Source organism: Ceratotherium simum, chromosome 22 (assembly GCF_057802395.1).
Source record: "Ceratotherium simum simum isolate JZ-2026a chromosome 22, ASM5780239v1, whole genome shotgun sequence".
Taxonomy (NCBI): domain Eukaryota; kingdom Metazoa; phylum Chordata; class Mammalia; order Perissodactyla; family Rhinocerotidae; genus Ceratotherium; species Ceratotherium simum.
Genome location: NC_141921.1, coordinates 2013149 through 2029794, shown reverse-complemented (window position 1 = coordinate 2029794; position 16646 = coordinate 2013149). Strand labels below are relative to the sequence as shown.

The window sequence follows — 16646 nt, the reverse complement described above, 5'->3', positions numbered from 1 at the left end:
AGAGGTAGTAAAAGCTACTCTAACTTTGGAGTCCAAAGAACTGGGTTCAAATCTCAGTGCTGGCCTTGCTATGTGTATGACCTCAGGCTAATTGCTTCACTTATCTGAGAACCATTTTCCTTGTTTGTAAAATGGAGCTCTGGCCTCAAAGCATGCTGGGTACTCCAGACAAGGGGGAAGGTGCAGTCATTACCACATTGTGGTATTAGAGTATACTGTGCTATTTTTAAGTACTGAAATATCCATATATTTGTTGGTGTGCTATTTTAATTTTTTAAGAAACCTGAAATTTGAGTTATTAATATCTGGAGAGCAAGATCAATGGTTCAATTATTCAAATTATGTGAAAATACAAACTAACGCAGAGTCTACAAGTCTAGACAGCTCCAGGCCTGTGTGCATAGCAATAAGCAACTATATTGCGGTCTTGCCAAGCTCCTATTGAAGGAATAATAATTATTATTAAGAATTTTAATTTTAATTTAATTTTAATTATTAAGCATATGAATGTGACAGTATGGACATGAAGACAGGTACCTCTGCATCGGATTTATCAACTGTCTGTGATGAAAATGCAGAGGATGAAGACAAATCAGATGTTTTCTTTGGCAGTGGTGGGGAGAATAGAACTCCTTATCAATACAAACCCTACAGTTGGTGTTGGGATGGGTGTGGGAGGAGGAGCTAGTCAAACAAGAACTCCTCATAACTATCAAATAAGAGAAAAAATTATCTGAAGATGAAATTTGGAGGACAATATTTAGGGTTAGCGTCTAAGTTTCTCCTCACCATTCTTCTGACCAGTCAGAAAATTACCAGCAAGAGCTTTTTCAGCAGCAAAAAGAGCTTGCACAAAAATATGTTTGTAACTCAATGATGTCACCGACCCACTTTATTTTTTAACTAGCACATTTTTAAAAAGAGCAAATAATACTTTCGTTTTCAACTTCCATAATTGATTAGATTTTCCTAAGTTATGTGCTTTTTAGTTTATGTTTGGAACATTTATCTTAATGAATTTTTATTTGCCAATAATTTATATGTTATAATGTTTATCTTTCTAAAATTTACATTTTCTCCAATGTTTGTAACATATTTATTTTTGTTTTTAAAGTACATTAAATAATTTAGTTTCTTTGAGCTTTTTATTTTACAAATTCTGTGCACTTTCAAAATAAAATATTGATGGTATGTAACATAAAATACCGAAATAACAGAATTGCTCTCTTGCTGCAGCATTATAATCAGTAAAATGGAGTTAGCCAAACTGAAATTAATATGACATTAGTCAGGGAAATGTACCAGGACTCCAAGGAGGGGTCAGCAGCCCAAATCAGCAGAAGCAAAGGAATCCGGCTTTTCTCTCACTCAAGGCTGGTACATTCCCTGCTTGATGTTAGCAGGACATAGGGCCTTCTGGTGAGCCATAAGCAAGGATTAGCATCAGGAGAGATGCCAGAGTTACTGATCAGGGAAGTGGGACAGAGTCACGTCAGGTACAACGACTATTCCTCTGTGGACTTCTGGCGGAGCAGCCTGCAGGGAGTGGGAGGTTATGGTGTGGCAGTACATGGGATTTAAGGAATCCAGGCACCTACTATACCTAAGCAGCAGAACTACTGTAAGGATTAAATATTACGAAGTCTCTGAAGGACTTCACATTACACATAAGGGATTATTATAAGAGGTGGTTTAATGTAGTGCTGTGGTGTTTAACGCATAATGTAGTGTTTAATGCATAGCTGTGGAACTTACGGTGAATTATTTAACCTCATTGTGACTCAGTTTCCTCATCTGTAAATGGTGTTAACAACTGTGTACATTTAACTAATACAATGGTAGAGAGAATTATGTGATTAATACATGTAGAGTTTAGAATAATCCCTAGTACATGGCAGAGTTCAGGAAGCCATATGCCTGTAAAGCAAAGTGATTATTAGTATTATTGTTTTAACTCTAAGAACCCAGAACATCCCAAGTGAAAGCTTCGTGAAATGAGAGCTTTAAAAATTGCAGCATTTAACTTGCATTTCCAATACAAAAGTAATAATTTTGTTATTATAATTATAATCATAATACAAAACATCAATTGCAAATGCTAATTTATAAAAATATAATCAAAATGTAATACTATTCTAGTATAAACAATTAGCAGATAAATTACTAAAAATAAAGTGCTATTTTAAAGAACAGAAAAGTAAATCTTCTCTTTAGTGGTGTTTGTGTAAAACTTGGTGTGAGTTTAGCACGAGTGACTTCTAGTTAAACATGGCATTAACCCCAGCAGATGGGAGATTTCAATGTACTCAGTGAGTCTGGATGCAGAAGGAAAAGTGGTAGGTACTTAGCGGAGCGGAGGAAGTTAAGTGTCTATGGTGTGGGTAGGGGGCTGGGTGCCAACAATAAACTTGCCAAGTCACCCAGAGAATTCAGCACTTTGGAGAGACAGACAGAGGGAGGTGGATGTGGCACTGACACAGTGGGGAGACTTGTGTGAGGGCTGTGAGAGGAAGGGAAACTAAATTCTCAACTACAGTAAGAGGAAGTTGAGAAATAATGCCTGAAACTGACAGGTCAAGAAATAGCAATATAAGTGTGCTATTTAGAAATATGGAGTTAAAGAGCAGCAGAAGAAGCTAAGATGATGAAAGTTTCAGAATGGTGGGTGTATGGAAAGTAGGGGACTGCTATTTTTCAATAAGATTTGTAGTGCCGTTTGCTTTAAATGCATTACATGAATATATTTCTAAAAAAAATTAAAGCAAATAAAGTGTACTTGATTAAACAGTAGTTATTATTATGCTGTTTAGATAAGAGCAAAGATAGGATCAAAATGGGAAAGGTTGGTAATGAGCTTTTCCTAAGGCAGACAACAATTACTCAGTCAAGGTGCCTTATCTCTGTTTTACAGTTAAAAATATTGTTCCCTAAACCAGGCTCAAAGCCATGTACCAAGCATGTCAAGAGCTGAGCCCCCCAGTCGAGCTGTCTGTCACTTTAGTTGTGACTGCAACCAAGGAGCAAGTTCTAGAGCAGCTGTGTCCTTGTCACAGAGCACCCGCAGGCTGCGAGGAGAGGACCAGCCTAGCGGTGGCAGTGGGTGGAGAAGTGAAACTTCTCCTAATACAGTGGCTGTCAAACTCGAGCCCACATCAGAATCATCTGGAGGGATTGTGAAAACAAGTGGGGTGCTAGGCCTCCCACCCAGAGTTTCTGATTCAGTGGGTCTGGGGTCGAGCCCAAGAATTTGCATTTCTAACAAGTTCCCTGGTGATGCTGATGCTACCAGTCCTGGGACCACACTTTGAGAACCACTGGCCCAATATGTGGTGGGCAAGTGTGCACAAGAGCAGGTTACAGAGAATGGGCGGAGGGCAGAAGACTGCTCCTGGAAAGGTGTTTGAATAGGCGTTGTGCCGTGAGGGGAGGGACAGAGCGAGGAATCTAGGTGCCCTATATATTTTCCAAGCGATGTCTTTTAATAATTTTCCTGGCTCAGCCCAACACTCTCTACTTTAAAGAAATGTCTGGTTCTCACAATTCTAACAATATGTGCCCAGAATAGAGCCCACCAATGAAAGTCTGAAAATAGATTCAATTATCCTTTTCCATGTTGAACCTCAGCTATGCCATCAGAGGCAGTGAGAGAGGCGAGCAAGTCACACACACACTTACCAGGTATCTAAGAAGAAGAGAATAGGTTCAAAGAAGCAGACTTCCCTTGGAAAAGACTGAACAAGGAGAAGATGCTTTCCTTCAAAAGTGATTCGGTCATACAACATTTGTCAATATTTTTAATCAACATATTAATTTGCTGTATCAGCCAAAACTTTCTGTTTCATAAGGGCCTGTTGAGATCAGAATTGCAAATATAAACTTAAAAATGTGTCATAGTTGGGGCGTCCTGGACCTGGGGGTTAACTGAGGCAGTTAGTGTGTGAAGGCAGGGAAAAGGAAAGTAAGAAGGGCTCGGGTCAAGACGTGGTTCTTTGAGGGAGGTGGCTGGCATTTGACAGTCAGACTCTTAGGTCAGCGGAGAGTTAAAATTAACTGGACAAGCTAATTTTTCTGGGCCTCAGTTATCTCATCTGCAAACTGAAGATAATAGTGGTCTATCCTTCATAGTGTTATTGTAAGATTTAGCACAGTCCCTGGCACATGGTGTTGTGCTAAAAGGATGTGAACTATAATAATAGATAAAAACAAGCTCTTTGAAGTCAGATTAGGGTTCATATCTAGGCTGTCACTTAGTAGTGATTCCCTTGGGCAATTTATTGAACCTTTCTAAGGCCTCAGTAATTGTGTTAAAATAGGGATAATAATATATAATCTTTTAGGATTACTCCAAGGATTAAGTGAAAGCAAGTATAACAGTGTGATTATCCCTTGGCAATATTAAGCAGTTAACAAGTGAAATTATCACTACATATATGAAACCTAACTCTCATGAGTTTTCCTCACCTGTAAAAACAGAACAAATATCTACCCCACCCTCTTCCAGGTTTGGTTTGAGGCTGAAATAAGATAATGAATATGAAAGAGACTTCTATTCATTCATTCACTCAGTAAATACTTATTGTGCATCTTTTGTGTGCCAAGACTGTTCTAAGTGCCACTAATACACTCATAAACAAAAAAGGATAAAATTCCTGCCCTCATGGAGCTTATATTTCTACACTAGAGTGGAGAAGGGAGAGATGAATAAACAAATAAATATATCAAGTCAGGTAATGGAAATGCTTTAGAGAAAAGTAAAGCAAGGTGAAGAGGATGGCTGGGGTGGAGGGGTTGTGCTATTTTGTAAAAGGTGCCAAGGAAGAAATAGCCAACAAATGGCATTTGAACAGAGACCTGAAGGAGACAAGGAGGTGGCCCAGGCAGGTGTCTGGAGGACAGGCCAGGTGGAGGGACAGTCAGTGTAATACCCCTGGGGTGGGAGCAGATTGGATGTGTTCAAGGAGCTGTAATGAGCCCAGTTGGGCTGGAATAGCTGAGGGATGTGGGGGGAGTGTGCCACAGATCACATGGGAACTTGTAGGCCATGTGTTATGGCCTCAGTTGTGTCCCTTCAAATTTATATATTGAAGCCCTAACACCCAATGTGACTGTATTTGGAGACAGGGCCTTTCTGGAAGTAATTAAGGTTAAATGAGTTCATAAGGGTGGGGCCCTAATCCAGTAGGACTGGCATCCTTATAAGAAGAGCTCTCTCTCTCTCTCTCTCTCTCTCTCTCTCTCTCTGTGTGTGTGTGTGTGTGTGTGCACACAGAGGAAATGCCATGTGAGGACACAGAGAAGGAGGTTGTCTGCAAGTCAGGAAGAGAGGTCTCACCACAAACTGAATTGGCCAGAACCTTGATCCTGGATCTTCTAACCTTCTAATCTTCTAGAACTGTAAGAAAATAAATGTCTGTTGTTTAAGCCAGCTAGTCTGTGGCATTTTGTTGTGGCAGCCTGAGTAACCTAATACTCTATGTAAGGAATTCAAGATGGGAAGCCATTAGAAGGCTTTAAGCAAGGGCATTTGAAAGGACATTTTCGCTTTTGTGTGTAAAATATGCGGGCAAGGTTGAAAGCTAAGAAATTAGGAGGTTACTACAAAAATCCAGGAAAACAATGCTAGCTGCTCAGACCAGGGTGATAGCAGTAGAGACTGTGGTGACAGGTGGCTGCATTCTGAACATAGTTGGAACGTAGAGCCAGCAAAACGTGCTTGTGGATGGGATATGGAGGGTGCAAGAAAGGGGCGTCCAAGGTGACTCCAGGGGTTCTTGGCTGAGCACCTGGAAGGCTGGAGTTGCCATTCACTAAGATGGGGAAGGTTGTGGAAGGAGCAGCCGGGGTGGATAACCAGTTTGGTTCTGGATTTTTGAAGTGTGAGTTGCCTAGCAGACCTCCAATGGAGATGTTGAGGACGAAGATGGAGTCATGAGTCCTGAGTTCAGGAGCAGGGTAGGATTGAAGAAAAAAATGTGGAAATCATTAGGATACGGATGGCATGTAAAGCCACGAGAGAGCATGATCAAATTTCTAAATAATAAAATGTTACATATTTATAAGGATGTGCATAAATCAATTAAGGTCTTCGGTATCCTTCAGTATTCAGTTTCTTTACAGCAGGCCCACTTATAGTTTCTCCTTTTTGTGCTTTACTAATAATATATCATGCTATTTTAAAATGAGATCAGAGGAAACACCTACTCTCTGTCAATAAGTTGAGAATATTAGCATATGACAGGGATATCCCAGGTGCCAAAGCTATTGATAGGTTTGCTTATCAGCTATTCCACCCTTAACTATGTGTTGAGTACTGTGCAGCAACTGGGGGAACAACGAAATAGATACACTCCCCCGCTTCAGTGGGTCATGTATTTTCAACGGAGGTATGCACAGGAAGTCATGGAACCCAGGGGAAGGGTGCCTAAATCATCTTGCTGGCCCAGCAAAGGCTTCCCAAAGGAGCTACCATCTGATATGAATTTGAGCCAAAGGGTTGGTGTCGGCAGGGTGTGTGTAGGGGTGGGTGAGGCAGCAGGGCCAGGCTGAGCACCACACAGAGCTAAAAGGACAGCTTGGTATGTGCTAGAACCACAGGCAAGTCAGGGGGTCGGGGGTAACATGAGATGTAGGGAGTGATACAGATATGATGCTGGGGCTTAGACAAGGGCCAGGGTATGTAGGTCTTCAAATCCTTATTAAGGAGCAAGGGATTAAATTCTACCTTGGAGAGAGGAAATGTGTGTGTGGGGGGCACTGAATGTTTTTAATAAGGGAAATGTTTACAAATTAGCAATACATTTGGAGTCATTTTAAGGAAATAACCCCAAAGAGTGGAAAATCTTTGTGTATAAAAGTATCATCATATATTACTGACAAAGTAAAATATTGCAAGGAAACCAGTCTTCAACAATAGGGAAATGACTAAATGAATTATAGCGGATCTATCCAATAATAGTCCATTTACTCAATGGAACATACTCAGTCATCTAAAATGACTGATATTAACAGTGTCCAGCACCATTGAAAAATGCTTATGATACGGTGAAACAAACAAACCAGGCTTTATATTATATGTATAATCTGATAACAGTCATATAAAATATGTCTATATAAAGGCTGAAAGAAATATACCCAAATGATGAATTGTGGTTATTTTTTTCTTGTCTTCCCTCTAATTCCTAAGCTCCATGTAATACGTTTAGATTAGTTTTAAAATTAAAATTCATGAATACATAAACAATCAAAAAGTTGCTTACAAAAGCATGACATTTTTGTTACTTTTCATTAATAAAAACAATAAATCATGTGTGATAACTTTATTAGAGTTAAATGAGGAGATAAAAATCAGTGTTGATATTATTTTCTTTTTATGAAGTACGTGTTTTTAGCAGTACTGGGTGAGGGGCATCAGATCACGTGGCTGAGACCTGCTGAGGAAACATGTCCTCTGAAATGGTGGGCAACCCACCCCTCTTCTCCAGAGCCTGGCACACAAACCATTCTCTTGCTGCTCTTGGTTTGGATCCAGCTCTCATCATTATAACTCAGTTTAGTTTTAACCTCATCTCAATAATCTGCATTGCTGGAGGGAGCGGACAATAGTTCAAGTTTATCTCCCATAGGGATTAAAAATGCAGCCCATGTTCTGGAGAAATCTGCATAATAACCGAGGAAGGCACCAAAACAGCCAGGGAAGGGGCCGTTGCAAGGGGCTTGAAGAATACGTAGGCATTCACCAAGTGGTAAAGGCAAGAAAGGACATTCCAGGTAGAAGAAAAGGTGTGGAAAGCGTCTGATATATTCGGGAAACAGCCATTAGGTAATCCAGTGTGGCTGGAGAATAAATACAGGTGTGTGTGTAGGTTGAAAGGTGGGGATGGGAAAGAAGTATTCCACAGATGAGGCTGGGGAGTCAGTCCAGGGCCAGATTATAAAGATCTTTAAAATCTTCATTAAGGAGCTTTTCTAATTCCAGTAAGCAAAGGAGAGCCATTGAAAATTTTTAAGCAGAGGAGTGGTCTTACCATATTTATAATTTAGCAGGATTCTCAGAGGGCAGTGTGAAGGAGGGTTTGGAAGGGGTGAGACTAGAGGTAGAGCACTTATGAGGCTCTTGAGAAGGACAATGTGACCTTGAATGAAAGCAATGGCAGTGGGGACTCACCCTTTCATTAAACGAATACATTCTGAGCATCTGTTACGAGCTAAGCATTGTGTTAAGCACTGGGGATATATTGCAAAAGGGCCGGCAGACAGTAAGGTCCCTGCCCTCAGGGAGCTTACAATCTAACGTGTTGGAGAGGGAAGGAAATGTTTGAGTATATTTCGGAGGCCGAATCAGCGGGTACTTTAGACACTTCCTTCAATGCTGAAAGGATGAAGTCTACCAAGTCCAGCAGAAATACCCTGGATCAGCCATCTTTCCCAAACCCACAACATTCACTCTCCTGATTGCAGCTACAAGAAAGTCCTTGTAAATACACTGGAAAAGGCTGGTGTTAGGGGATGGGCTTTGTCCCTGGCATGTGAACGTTGAAGCTCCTGCCTTGAGTACTCTCATCAAGGGCCACAGCAGACAGTCTGCAGAAGCAGGACAAGGGAGGGGAGGAGAGGCTCGTGGGCAGAAGGAGATGAGTGGAAAAGCAAGGCACGTGGGTTTGAGGCTCGGCTCTCTGTATCCTCTGCCATGTGATTTCATGCAAGTTGCTACCTTGTTCAGAGACTCAAGTTCTTCACCTGTCAAAAAAAAATTGAAGTAGATCATCTCTGAGATTTCTTATAGTCCTAGAATGTCTTGATTCCATTTTTTTCTTAAAATTTCTAATTGAAGCGTATGTTTCCAGTGATGTAATGCACTCCTATTCATATTTTATATTTAAATGTATTATACTTACATTTCTATAACCATTTATACTTTATCAAGTATCGTCATATATATGTTACCACCTGCTCTTCAGAATCACCTCTGATTCCCATTTTTAAAGGAATTGAGGCTAAATGATCGAGAGGGAGATGCAAGAAACCAAGTCCACGCACAGCCAGCAAGGGGCAAAGTGAATCTTAAGTCAGGCTTTCAGTTCCAAAGTGGGCCCTCTATCCACTTCTAAAAGCTCACTGCACTCACCCGAGAGCATATTCCCCTGTTCTAATCAATCCATGTTTAGGATTTAACAACTCAAATAGGATATTAGGTAAGTTAAATGGGTTCAGCACCAAGGACTCACTAAAAGAGAGGAATGACTACATTTTATTGAACCTAATTTGTGAGCCATCTGGGAGCATTACCTTCAATGGGACACCCAGAACTAGTGTCCTCAGCTAAGAGACACTGATAAACAAAGACACCAGCATTAGAGTAACATTAGAGCCACGTGTTAAACACACAAAGGTGAAAAATCTAGAGGCATGCAAGCTCTGGATGGTCTTTTTATCTCCCCTGGTAATGCTCACAGGAAGAGACATGCTTAGCTTAAAATCGGCTGTCAGACAAAATTCCTATAGAAATTTCTTTTGGAAGAATCATCTTACAGCAAATTGGACACTCCCACAATATTAGGTGCCTGGGTAGCTTACTCCTGGTAACTTGCATTCAAAATCACTCCTGGCATTAGTGAGTTCTACAAAACTCTTAATTTGAGTCTTAATTTTCTCATCTCTAAAACATGGTAATGATAATTTCCTCTAAGGTTTCTGTAGGGACAAAATTAACAAACTGAGGCCTGGGGGTGGTAGTAGGTGGGGTGGGGTCAGTTCCTTGCAGAAGAGCCTTCCAGCAGAGCTTTCTGCTTGTCCTAAGACTCTTACTCCCTTTCCCAACTTCAATCTGACTTGCTCACACTTGACTTGGGCTAAGTCCTGGCTTCTCTGTGGACGAATCCTAAAGTCTATCAGTGTAACTCTCTCCGAGTTCCTTTTCTCTCCGGTTCAGTCCACCCAGCATAATCTCTGAATAATACTTGTGTCAGACACATTTGTCTATGATATGTTCAGAGCAGATCTTCTGAAAGTCTGGTTATTTGTATTCAAATCTTCTCTACCCTCTCATAACCTAGCATCCCTCTTTCTCGCCCTCCTTCTTCCAAGAAATCTTTAGCGAGCACCTACTCAATTATAGGCTCTGAGGCTTAGGGGAAGAGCAGACACATTACAAATTTCATCCAGACAGGTCTGGGTTCAAGTCCTGGTTCAGCAATTCAGCTGTAGGACTTTGAGTACACAGCTCCACCTCTCTGGTTCTTTCCTTCTTTACCTATAAATGTGGACAAAAATGGCTTCCTTACACATTTGGGGTGAGGTTTATCGTCATTAACATATGGGGGTGGTCTGATTTTTTTTTAAATTCTCAGAGCCAGGTGCTAGAGATAAAGATGCAGAAGAAACAAAAGCCAAAAAACCATGGTCCTGGCACCGCAGGAGAACATAAAGAGTGAGAGAAAAATGCAAACAGACGATTATAACACACCATATTAAGTAATTTAACAAAGAACCTCCCGGTTCCCCAAAGGATGCAGACCTGTCCACACGGGAGGGTTGCTGGCCTTCTTCACCTATGGAAAGCTGATTCCCTAACCCTGAGGTGCCTACTCTGAGATTGCTTGTCCCAAGCAGTGGGGGCCCAAGTTGACCAGATGCCCTAGCACACCTCATTATGCTTTCTGGTGCCACTCTGAAACAACAGGATCTCCCTCCACAGACCTCCCCTCTATTCTAGTTCTTTGCTCAGCCTTCTTGGTCTGAGCTCATTATATATCCACTCCCTCCCTCAAGCCCTGATCTTCTCTTATCAAGTCTAGGTGACTCTTGGTTCAAATTCATTTTCTCCCCAACACTAAAAATAAGAATCCTCATGTTACAACTCCATCCGTTGCCTGGAGATAACATTCAGCTCTTCACACGCAGGCAGACCTCCTCCAGCTGTGCCAATTTAATCTTATTCTGTTGCTTCGTTCATTTTGAATAGGATACCTTTGGCAGGTGAGGTGTTATGAACATCAACGTGTTAAATCTTCAGTAAAGTAATTCTCCTGGGCATTTTTTTTTCCATTTCGTTTTGTCCAGGATGCTGTCATACCGTCTACTGATATCTCTAGACTTTCCCCTTGAGTTTCTTGGTAATTCATTAATACACGCACCCATCCAACAAATGCTTTTTGAGGACCTACCATGTGCCAGGCATTGTGCTATAGCCTTCATTTGATCTTTGTGAGATAGGCAGGGTGTCTGTGTGTGTGTGTGTGTGTGTGTGTGTACATGCATGTTTGTGAGATAGGCAGGGTGTCTGTGTGTGTGTGTGTGTGTGTGTACATGCATGTTTGTGAGATAGGCAGGGTGTCTGTGTGTGTGTGTGTGTCTGTGTGTGTGTGTACATGCATGTTTGCAGGCACGCGGGGGGGCGGGGGTGGTAAGCCAGCTATTTCTTCAACTCTGGCTGTTGTTCAATGATAAACGTGTGCAGAGGAGCAGGGTGACGCTTGGTCATTATTGTGGATTTCAGCTGTCAACTATATCCTCCACATCTTCATCTAGGAGCCATCTACCTGCCAATTACAGAGATTTTTCTAACCAGGTGTGTGAGCTCACAATTGGTCGCCTAGGTCACACTTAAGAATAGGATGTTCCCAAAGTCACCTCTTCTACTCACATGGAGACCCTCATCTGCCAGAGCGGACAGAGGCTCTTTCCTTTGAATGGACATCTATATTTATATATACATTTAATGTCATCACTTGGTTGTGTCACTTTTTAAAAGTCCCCTCAGTATAGCTTTTAGTTCCTTTTTGTAGTCGGCTCTAGGCTAGGTTGTTCTGACATGTTTTACTTTTTGTATTTGCTTTGTTGTTAGTTTTGACCTCTGGTTCAAGTAAGAGAATTTTCAGTCATTCTTTCATATTTCAGTGTTGTGCCCTTGTTTGGTCAGCTCTGTAGTATTTTTGATTTATAAGTAATTTTGATATATATACCTGTTTTAAAAGGAACCACTATACACTCAATTTCTTCAACTTAAATCTTTCCCAAGAAACAATTTTGTCAAAAAGATACTATGGTGGACCCTGAAGAGAATAAGAATTAGGATTATTACTGTTTCAAGATATTTCTTTCTATTAAAAGGTAGTATGTCCTGATTTGCTGCTCTCTTACTATGAGTTGTAAAGTTCAACATCTGACCAAAATTGCCATTTTCCTACCCAGGCGTGAGCTGATCTGAGACTGGGGAGATGGATTCAAGTACGAAGGGCCTCAAGCATCCAGAGCTGCTCAGGTGTCACTGGGCTCACAGGGGGCCTGAGCACAGGCACGTCAGCTATTCGTACACCCATTTTACAGCTGAGGACACTGAGGCCCCGGCAGCTAAATAACAAACAGATGCAGTCAGCACTCTGTAGAGGCAGGATACCAACACAGGTGTTCTGATTCTCAATTCTACGCTTCCCTCCCCTCCCACCTTATCACATTGCACCTTGTAAACATTCAGAATCAAGCTATTGTCTTCAAAAGGCACGGGGAGGATGAAGAGAAGATAGGTCTGAGGAAATGGAATGGCTAGATGGGCCTCTCTAGCATATTCATATTCATGGAGTTAAGAGTCTGACTCTGAAGCTCAAAAAGGTGAGAAACGGAGGAAAAACTTCATTGGGTGAAGTCACGGCAGTGAGAGGCTAAGAGAGGACTTAGAGGATTTAGAGATGAGAGGGACAACCACTAGCAGATTGTGTGGACAGACGTGTGCACATACATGTATATATGTACACAAACATACATATACACACAGATAACCTACTGGTTGATTCTGTTCCTCTAATAAATAAACAAATACATTATATATAATACATACATATTTATATATATTCAATAAATACACGTCTTATTTATTAATAGAGGGATTTGGCCTCACGCAATTGTGGGAGCTGGTTAAGCAGCCTAAAGTCTGATGTGGGGCTTGTAGTCCACTGGGCAGGCAGTTAGGAAGGGAAGATGGATATGAGTAATGGGAGAAATCAGGAGCAGCCTGGAGCCTGCAAGCAGGAGCTGAAACCCCATGAGCACTAACTAGAACCTTGGTTTCACGGCTTCCCGGCTTGCCGTTGCGGATGACCTGCGGAAGCCAGGGCCTCTTCTCAAGTAGCTAAACACACACATCTGGATGAGGAGCTGGAGAAGCTGGAGGAGGAGCCGGGAAGGGAGCGCAGCTGCAGGCCCAGGTGCTGCCTCCTGCCCACAAGGTGAGTCAGCAGATCAGCAAGAACACCTGAGCTGCAGAGCGGCTGCTGCTTCTCTTCCGCCCTCCAAATCCCCCAAGAATCTCCCCTGTGGCCCACCCTAACTAGAAATAGACAAGAAACTGAACTCCGGGTAATGTCAGAGCTGGCACATTACACAGCCACTCTACTATCTGCGAAGGAATCCCGTATCTGGAGAAGTGTTGAGTTAGATGCTCTCCAGAGGACGCTCAGGAAACCCAGCAGGCCTTCGGACTGTTCAGCATCCGGGCCATCCTCCAGCCAGCGAGGGCTGTCTGCGCACTCACAGAGTCAGCTGCTTTCACAGCCGTTGTCCCTAAGGATTTCCATTTCCTAAGACCAGCCAAAGAGTGGGAAAGAGTCTTCCCAGCTTCTCCCTTTCTTACTGCCAAAGATCAACACATCTGCCTTTTGCATTTCAAGGATGTATAATAGCATGTATTATTATTATAAGCAACAACAATAGCTAACATTATTCATTGAGAATGTATAACGTGCCAGACCCTTTCACATGCCCACTCTCGTTACATTCTTACAACAATCCTGTATGGAAAGTATTATGGTTAACCTTAATCTTACTCATGTGAAAATTGAAGCGTAAAGAGATTCATTTGCTCAATGTCAGTTGTTATGTGTTGGAACAGAGATTTGAGTCCAAGACATTCAGCTTTGGAAAGCAACAGCACCACCACCGCCAAAAACAACAGACAAGGGGAATTACCATGTAGTTAGGAACCCTCTCAAAGATTTTACAGTGGACCTCCTGGTGTCTAGAATCTCCTACTTCCTTCAAAGTTGGAGAACGTGTGATTCTATCAAAAGAAAGACGGAAAATAGAAAGGTAAAGAGAGAATCTGAGAAAATAAGAACAGATAAGGAGGCACATAGGAGCACCAAAGGGATGAATTCAAGAAGGGGGAAAGAGGGAGGAAGAAGAGCGAGAAAGATTTCCTGTCTCATTGCTGTCTCATTACCCAGGTGGGAAGGCACGGGTCTCACCCGTGAAGGCTGTACATGAATACAAATGCATACAAAGAAGGACACATCTAATCAACACAATAAGTAAATAGCCAACAGATCAGTTATGCCAAATGATGACTTTCAAGCAATTTTAAAAGGTAAGTGGCAAAAAAGCTCAAAGGAACACCAAGGAATGGAGATAGTGGTTTTAGTAATTATTCAGAATTGGGTCACCGGGGATGACTTCTGAGCATTCTCAGGACAGGTCAGGTCCTAGGCCACCACAGTGTTAGCTCATGAGGACAGGAAGGCAGTCCTTCAAGTTTACTTCCAGGAAACAACAGCAGCACGGAAGCCTTTGAAAATCACAGTGCATGCTGGTATGCCAAACTCTGGCTGCTGAAGACATGTAACAAGCCAAGTGTATGGCTCTCAAAACAGCATCTTCACTGTGTCACCCAGCCGCTGTGTTCAGTGTGCTGGGCGCAGCTGGTCTGTGGAGTGTCTTGCCTCAAACCCCATCTCACCCAGCACTGAGCTGCTCATCCTCTGAGGTCCAGCTCAGCAGCACCTTCCATCTCAGCACAGTTCCCAGCATTGCTCTTCTGAGCTTATTTCTGCCTGTTCTGTATGATAATTAATTGTCTACCTCTCTGAGCTCCTTGCCGGAGGGATTGCATCCTGCTTTTTTTCACATTTCCGCTAATGGCATTACAAGCGCCTCGGGGACACTCGACAGCTGGGAGACGCTGCACTGCTCCCTCTTCTAAGCGCACAACACGCGGACCACTTAAAAGCCTGGAATTCCTTCCTTCCCAGGACTTTTCAAAGTTCTCTCTTCTTCTCTGTCCCCACTGACCCTCCCCCAGTTTACTTCATCATCATCTCTTTCTAGGAATAGATGAATCATCTTCAAACATCTCCTCCACCACCTTCAAGGCATGTTCTGTCTCCACTTCAAAGGGATAGGGTTTTTTCAAACTGGAGAAGTGTACTCCTCAGGACTGCTCACTGAGGTGAACATCCGGGGCTTCAACTTCCTCCAAAGCTATGCTTCACTTTCCATTTTTTTCAAACCACCTGAATGGTCTCTTCCAAAAGCAGTCCTCAGGGCCACATTTGTTCTTCCTTCTTTGGCTTGTTGATTCACCCTTTCTAACTGAACAAGCCAGGAGAATACCGCAGAGCCCCTCAACTTTGACCCAGCTTGGAACACAGGCCACTGAGCTGCCTCACTGTTTAAAAACCAAGACATTTAAAACAGAATATACCAGTAGGTGATACGGGCTGCCACACACCTGGATGATATTTCCACTCTTCAAAGCTCTTTTGGGCACATTGATCTTAACAATCACAGAAGATAGATATTACTGTTCCCACTTTATAAATAATACAACAGAGGCTCGGAGCACTACAGTGGCTTGTGTAGGGTCTCACAGCTGGTTAGTGGCAGAGTTCAGAATAAAACCTTGAATCCCTGAGTCCAGGTGAGGTATACATCTGAGAAAGCTTTTACTCCATTACTCTGGGTGCTTGCTGATTTTAAACTTTTAAGTCATCACATCTATATATTTTCAACCTCTGTCTATAGGCAGAATGCATTAGAGAGATTTATTAGACAGGCAATCTAGAAAAGATGACTGTTTTCAGAAGCTACTGCTCCCCAGTCCTCCTTAGGTAGAAAACCTTAATTTGTCTTCCCAAATTCACTCCACCTCGGAGAATAGCTTTGTGGATGAAAAGCAATAATAAAAAGACCAAACTCAGTCCAGCTGCAAATGAGCAGCCCCTTCTCTCCACTGTGGTAAATAACCAGCTTCCCCGAGGTCTGCAGTTACTTACATGCCTGGTGACTTGTCTGAATAACCTGGCCAGCTATGAGGGAGCGTGCTCCGCACCCAACCCCCACTTCTCACTTCACTCTTCTCATTAGAGGAGGCCGGGGCACAAGCCAGGTTAACATGTCAATAAGTCACGAAGGAAATGCAAAAATTGACAGCTGAGGAAGCCTGCTCCCAGCCTTCTGCACTATAGAAACCCTCAGAAAACAGGTTTCTCAGCCTCCTCACCAGGTCACTTAAATGAGTAGTGACATTTGAGTCCCTCAGAGTAATTAATTTCCTCTGTCTCCAATAGCTCCTCATATTTTTAATGAATTTTTAGAAGTCGCAGATCCTCCAGCCTCTCAGCTCCCTCTCCAGTCTTGTTGTTCCCCAAGGTCCCATAACAAATAGCTCCCACTCGTATTTGCCTTGCAAACTCGCATAAACTGGAAATGATAAATACATTATCTGGGCTTTTTAACGGACCATTGTTTAATTTTCTATGCTTGTCTGGCTGGGGAAAAGATGAATATTACCTTGTGGAGAATAAGATTTCTATTCCACTTAAGGGGGGTCGGGGGTAATCTATGGCAGGAAAGCAACACTCTGCTCATCCTAATAGGCA

At 42.3% G+C, this 16646-nt stretch overlaps 1 long non-coding RNA gene across 3 annotated transcripts in view; it reads right to left on the bottom strand.

The window, feature by feature from the left end:
• Nucleotides 1–16646, bottom strand: part of LOC147914038 (uncharacterized) — a 343556-nt gene that overhangs the window by 60813 nt on the left and 266097 nt on the right. For 2 of the 3 annotated variants that reach the window (XR_015555725.1, XR_015555727.1), the window contains exon 4: nt 7302–8736. The exons of the other annotated variant lie outside the window; for it this stretch is intronic. This is a non-coding gene — a long non-coding RNA (uncharacterized LOC147914038). Of the gene's footprint in view, nt 1–7301; nt 8737–16646 lie in introns of those variants that run through there. 3 annotated transcript variants of the gene reach the window in all.